Source organism: Mobula hypostoma, assembly GCF_963921235.1.
Source record: "Mobula hypostoma chromosome 22 unlocalized genomic scaffold, sMobHyp1.1 SUPER_22_unloc_1, whole genome shotgun sequence".
In the NCBI taxonomy this organism is placed as follows: domain Eukaryota; kingdom Metazoa; phylum Chordata; class Chondrichthyes; order Myliobatiformes; family Myliobatidae; genus Mobula; species Mobula hypostoma.
Window position 1 is genome coordinate 306,920 of NW_026948152.1, and position 6,985 is coordinate 313,904.

Consider the following 6,985-nt stretch of genomic DNA (forward strand, 5'->3'; position numbering starts at 1 on the left):
GAAGGTCCTTACAAAGTACCATCAATTACCAATTCAACAGCCAAGGTTGAAGGTAAAAGTAAGCAGATACACGCCAGCCACTGCAGTGAGCTAAAGTGACACCAGATTAAGACAAGTGCTGTGGAAAGACTTCAAGCATACATATAATTATTAGACATTAAGGATTTTATTTTGATGTTTATTATTGTTATATGTTTACTTACTCCCCCTACTCATGATGTGCTGGTTGAAACAACTCATAATGTATACTTACGGCTGCTACATGAATATGTGGATGTTGTTAATGATTCGAATTGTTGAGTATGTCAATACATACCACAATGATTACCTGACTGGCAGACCACAGTACGTGTGCTTGCAACACTATGTGTCCGACAGAGTGATCAGCAGCACTGGGGCTTCACAGGGGACTGTCTTGTCTCCCTTTCTCTTCACCATTTATACCTCAGACTTCAACTACTGCACAGAGTCTTGTCATCTTCAGAAGTTTTCAGATGACTTCTGCCATAGTTGGATGCATCAGCAAGGGAGATGAGGCTCAGTACAGGGCTACGGTAGGAAACTTTGTCACATGGTGTGAGCAGAATTATCTGCAGCTTAATGTGAAAAAGACTAAGGAGCTGGTGGTAGACCTGAGGAGAGCTAAAGTACCGGTGACCCCTGTTTCCATCCAGGGGGTCAGTGTGGACATGGTGGAGGATTACAAATACCTGGGGATACGAATTGACAATAAACTGGACTGGTCAAAGAACACTGAGGCTGTCTACAAGAAGGGTCAGAGCCATCTCTATTTCCTGAGGAGACTGAGGTCCTTTAACATCTGCAGGACGATGCTGAGGATGTTCTACGAGTCTGTGCTGGCCAGTGCTATATTGTTTGCTGTTGAGTGCTGGGGCAGCAGGCTGAGGGTAGCAGACACCAACAGAATCAACAAACTCATTCGTAAGGCCAGTGATGTTGTGGGGATGGAACTGGACTCTCTGACGGTGGTGTCTGAAAAGAGGATGCTGTCCAAGTTGCATGCCATCTTGGATAATGTCTCCCATTCACTACATAATGGACTGGGTGGGCACAGGAGTACATTCAGCCGGAGACTCATTCCACCAAGATGCAACACTGAGCGTCATAGGAAGTCATTCCTGCCTGTGGCCATCAAACTTTACAACTCCTCCCTTGGAGGGTCAGACACCCTGAGCCAATAGGCTGGTCCTGGACTTATTTCATAATTTACTGGCATAATTTACATATTACTATTTAACTATTTATGGTTTTATTACTATTTAATTACTTATGGTGCAACTGTAACAAAAACCAATTTCCCCCGGGATCAATAAAGTATGACTATGAGTATGACTATGAAAGTATTCACCAATGCTAGGCATTCCTGCAGACCCACAGCAAGTATGTTTCCTTTGTATTAAGCATTCCAGAGATGACAATGTAAGTACTTTTCCTGTCGTTCATTATTCTGACAAGGGATATGAGTACACAATGGCCAACCCACACAAATCGTCTTACACTGAGTTACTTATGTTAAGTTGATCAATATGATTTGAGAATTGACACATCTGACCCTATTCATGTTATAGCTGTGGACATAACCATCTCTATTCATGGCAAAGCTAACCAATCTTATCATGTGTTTACCATAAAAGTTGCTTTTAGCTCGAGTTCAGAAGGTACCATTCCAGTAGGGCACAGCTCTTCTCCTAGCAGTTCAGGGAGAGATCTTGTGCAGTTGTGGGCAAGGAATGTTGCTCCTACATACTTGACGACTCCAAAGATATAACTAATTTGGCTGACCACATTATAAAGAAGTTGCTAAATTACATGAAATTGGTGGATGGGATTTCTTTAATTGGATTCATTTCAGTCTTGGAAGCTGGTGTTGCTCAATATTAAAAGTCATAATATTCATATTAATATACATTAGCATCATCTACATTATAGTGTTTGTTTAAAGGTGATCATCACTAGAATAATCCGAACTGTGTTCCTGATATATCCAAACATAATGTAATGCTAGAAGATATTTTTAAGAACATATACGTATACTCCTTGATACTATAAAACTGAAGTAGTTTTTGATTACTTTGTAACGTAGATATTTTAAATTTTTTGCCCTTGGATTTTCAGATGTGGTCATTCTAAATGCTGATTTATAATCAAAGGAATTTTGTTGTAATGGGTTGTTTTTTGTATCCTTTAACGAGGTATTAGTTGAATTAATAAGGTTTTTACCAAGACTGAAATCACAGTTTTTACTAACACAGTAAACACAGAGGCTGTGTACAAGAAGGGCAAGAATTTCATCTCCTTCCTGAGCAAGCTGAAGTCCTTTGGAGTACACAGGTCTCTCCTTTACGTGTTCTACCAGTATGGTGTCATCAGTACAATCTTCTATGTGATAGTGTGTTGGACCAATGGCATCAACACAAGTGATGCCAACAGGCTCAATAAATAGATTAGAAAGTCTGGCTTTGTCATAGGAATCAAACTGGATACACTGGAGGCTGTGGTAGAACAAAGGACCTGAAAAGAAATCCTGGCAATTCTGGACAATGTTTCTCACCCTCCGCATGCCACCTTGGCTGAACAGAGGAGCACTTACAGTAATAGACTAAGACAACTGCACTGATCCAAAGAGTGCTGTATGAAATCATTCTTACTCTCAGCCATTAGGCTCTATAATGAGTCAACCTATAGCTGGGGAAGTGATGACTCCCTCCTGTTAGACTGTTTAAGATAAGTTATTTTTATTTATTCTTCTTATTTCTCTTCTAATATTATATATCTGTAAACTTGTAATGCTACTGCGACACTGTAAATTTCTTTAGGATCAATAAGGTATCTATCTATCTAACACACAATTTGTATCTTTTAACTCACAATATGGTGTTTGTCTCCACCCACTGGTGATAAATGGGTATAGCAGTTACATAATGGTTTGTCACCTTTTCATTTTTCACTGGCTGTGTTCACATGACACGTGCAGTGACCGTGTATTTTTTAAATTGGTTTTTCCTTATTTTAGGAATTCATCTTGTTCGAGTATTAAGGTGTCAGGCTCTGCAAAAATCACCATCTTTGTTCTTTTTCTTTGTCTTCATATGCTCTGTATTTATTCCTTTGTTTAAACTTTAAAATAAACAGTTGTGAAGCAACAAGTCTTCACTCATTCTTGGACTCCCAAAAGAACCTGGGGATCAAAAAAAAATGACAAGATCCCACGCCATCATTGGATCTAACCCTCGGCACACCTGACCCAACTCCACTCTGGGACCTCCTTCATCAGCGAGAATCTTGCAGTTCAGAGAGGCAACTGATCACTGTCTCCTCAAGCAAAATTATGGATGGACCACAGATGCTGGCTTACAAGCAATGCCCTGTTCCCAGAATTAATCAAAAGAGAATCTCCCCTCAGCCTGTTCAATAATCCCAGTCTTTCCAAACTTTACTCACAGCTGCACTTTACCAGTCCTGGCAATAGCTTTTCAAATTCCCTCAGTACTCTCTGAAGTGCAGTTGCACTTTCCTGTTAAGTGGTGAAAAGAGCTGTACACAAACTCAAGCTGAGATCTGACTAGTGTTGTGTACATCCCCTACTCCTATGGCTCATAAAGGAAAGTATCCCAATGACAAAGTATTTGGTATCTGCCTTACAGCAGGTGATGGTAAAATCAATAGTATTGATAAACAATCACTGTCACCAGAGAAACGGTATTAGACAAATCAACATTGAAGTTTCCTGCCTTGTTCGATTAGATTTCAGCACCTTAAAAGAAGTAGCTGCAGATAAATTAGATGAATTAGTTGTAATCTTCCCTAGAATCTGTAAATCTAGATTCTCTAGATTTCTAAATTAGTAGGATTTGGACTAGAATACAAAAGCAAGGATGTTATACTGAGGCTTTATAAGGCACTGGTCAGACCAGATTTGGAGTACTGTGAGTAGTTTTGGGCCCCTAATCTTAAAAAAAGAGATGTGCTGGCATTGGAGAGGGTCCACAGGAGGTTTATGACAAGAATCCTGAGAATGACAAGGTTAACATATGATGAGCGTTTGATGTCTCCTGCCTGTATTTGCTGGAGTTTAGGAGAATGAGTGTGGGGGGGGGGGCGGGGCGGGGGGAGAAATCTTATTGAAACGTAACGAATATTGAAAGGCCTGGATAAAGTGAATGTTCAGAGGATGTACGGTACAGGCCCTTCAGCCCACAATGTTGTGCTGATGACTTAACCTATTCTAAGATCAATTTAATCCTCCCATCTCGCATGACTCAATATTTTTCTATCATCTCTTAAATGTCCCGAATGTATCTGCCTCTACCACCATGCCTGGCAGCATGTTCCACACACCCACCACTCTCTATTGACATCGGACTTGCATCTGGTGGGTTTAGGACCACACCCTCAGGATACACTGTATGTTATGTGTCTGCATAATGTCACTCCTCATTCCACTACTTTCCAAAACCAATTTGGCCAATCTTCCTCTGTAGCTCAAGCCCTCTAGTCCTAGCAATATCCTCGTAAATCTTTTCTGCATTTTTTCCAGTTTAACTAAGTCCTAAAATGGGGTGACCAGAATGTACACAATACTCCAAGTGCGGCCTCACCAATGACCTCACATAATGCCCCTACTCCTGCACTGAATATCTCTTCCTCAAAGGGTGAAGCAGGGAGAGTATCTTACACACGAAGGTAGAGACTTGATAATTAAGTAGGTGAAGAGTTACTCTGAAGAGAGAGCTTGTCCTGAGTTCAGCTATGAGCACTGAATGGTAAAGGAGGTTCAAGTGGTCTGTGAGAGCTGTCGGGGAGGGTTTAAACTAGTTTGGCAGGGGGGTGGGAATCAGAATGGGAGTGCAGAGATTAGGGTAGAAGGACAAGGGCATGATGCTATGTGTTCTGAGTTGGTGAGGAGGACAGACAGGGGACAGAACATGAATGTACCCAGTTCGAGGGGTTGAAATGTGTCTATTTCAATGCTAGGAGTATTAGGAATAAAGAGGATAAACTTAGAGCATGGATCAGTACATGGAATGTCGACTGCAGAGGGAGAGTCCACTATGTCGGTGTGGGTGGAAGTTAGAAATAGGAAGGGATCAATCACTGTGCTGGGAGTAGTCTATAGGCCCCCAGATAGCCCTCGGGACACCGAGGAGCAGATAAGCAGGCAGATTTTAGAATGGTGAAAGAAATACAGGGTGGTAGTTATGGATGATTTCAACTACCCTCATATTGACTGGCACCTCCTGACTGCAAAGGGTATATATATAACCAGATAACAATTGCAGCACAAAAACAGGCCATCTTGGCCCTTCTAGTCAGTGCTGAACTCTTACTCTCACCTAATCCCACTGACCTGCACTCAGCCCATAACCCTCCATTCCTTTCCTGTCCATATATCTATCCAATTTAACTTTAAATGACAACATCGAACCTGCCTCTACCACTTCTGCTGGAAGCTTGTTCCACACAGCTACCACTCTCTGAGTAAAGAAGTTTCCCCTCGTGTTACCCCTAAACTTTTGCCCTTTAACTCTCAACTCATGTCCTCTTGTTTGAATCTCCCCCACTCTCAATGGAAAAAGCCTATCCACGTCAACTCTATCTATCCCTCTCATAATTTTAAATACCTCTATCAAGTCCCCCCTCAACCTTCTACACTCCAAAGATTATATACCCAACTTGTTCAACCTTTCTCTGTAACTTAGGAAATGAAACCCAGGTAACATTCTAGTAAATCTTCTCTGTACTCTCTCAATTTTGTTGACATCTTTTCTATAATTCGATGACCAGAACTGTACACAATACTCCAAATTTGGCTTTACCAATGCCTTGTACAATTTCAACATTACATCCCAACTCCTATACTCAATGCTCTGATTTATAAAGGCCAGCATACCAAAAGCTTTCTTCACCACCCTATCCACATGAGATTCCACCTTCAGGGAACTATGCAACATTATTCCTAGATCCCTCTGTTCTACAGCATTCTTCAATGCCCAACCATTTACCATGTACGTCCTATTTTGATTAGTTCTACCAAAATGTAGCACCTCACATTTATCAGCATTAAACTCCATCTGCGATCTTTCAGCCCACTCTTCTAATTGGCCTAAATCTCTCTGCAGGCTTTGAAAACGTACTTCATTATCCACAACTCCACCTATCTTAGTATCATCTGCATACTTACTCATCCAATTTACCACCCCATCATCCAGATCATTAATATATATGACAAACAACATTGGACCCAGTACAGATCCCTGAGGCACACCGCTAGACACCAGCCTCCAATCTGACAAACAGTTATCCACCACTACGCTCTGGCGTCTCCTATCCAGCCACTGCTGAATCCACTTTACTACTTCAATATTAATACCTAACGATTGAACCTTCCTAACTAACCTTCCATGTGGAACCTTGTCAAAGGCCTTACTGAAGTCCATATAGGCAACATCCACCGCTTTACCCTCGTCAACTTTCCTAGTAACCTTTTCAAAAAATTCAATAAGATTTGTCAATCATCACCTTCCACACACAAATCCATGTTGACTGTTCCTAATCAGATCTTGTCCATCCAGATATTTATATATACCATCTCAAAGAATACTTTCCATCAATTTACCCACCACTGACATCAAACTCACAGGCTGATAATTGCTAGGTTTACTCTTAGAACCCTTTTTAAACAATGGAACAACATGAGCAATACGCCAATCCTCTGGCACCATCCCCGTTTCTAAGGACATTTGAAATATTTCTGTCAGAGCCCCTGCTATTTCCACACTAACGTCCCTCAAGGTCCTAGGGAGTATCCTGTCAGGACCCGGAGATATCCACTTTTATATTCCTTAAAAGTGCCAGTATTTCCTCTTCTTTAATCATCATAGTTTCCACAACTACCCTACTTGTTTCCTTTACCTTACACAATTCAATATCCTTCTCCTTAGTGAATACCAAAGAAAAGAAATTG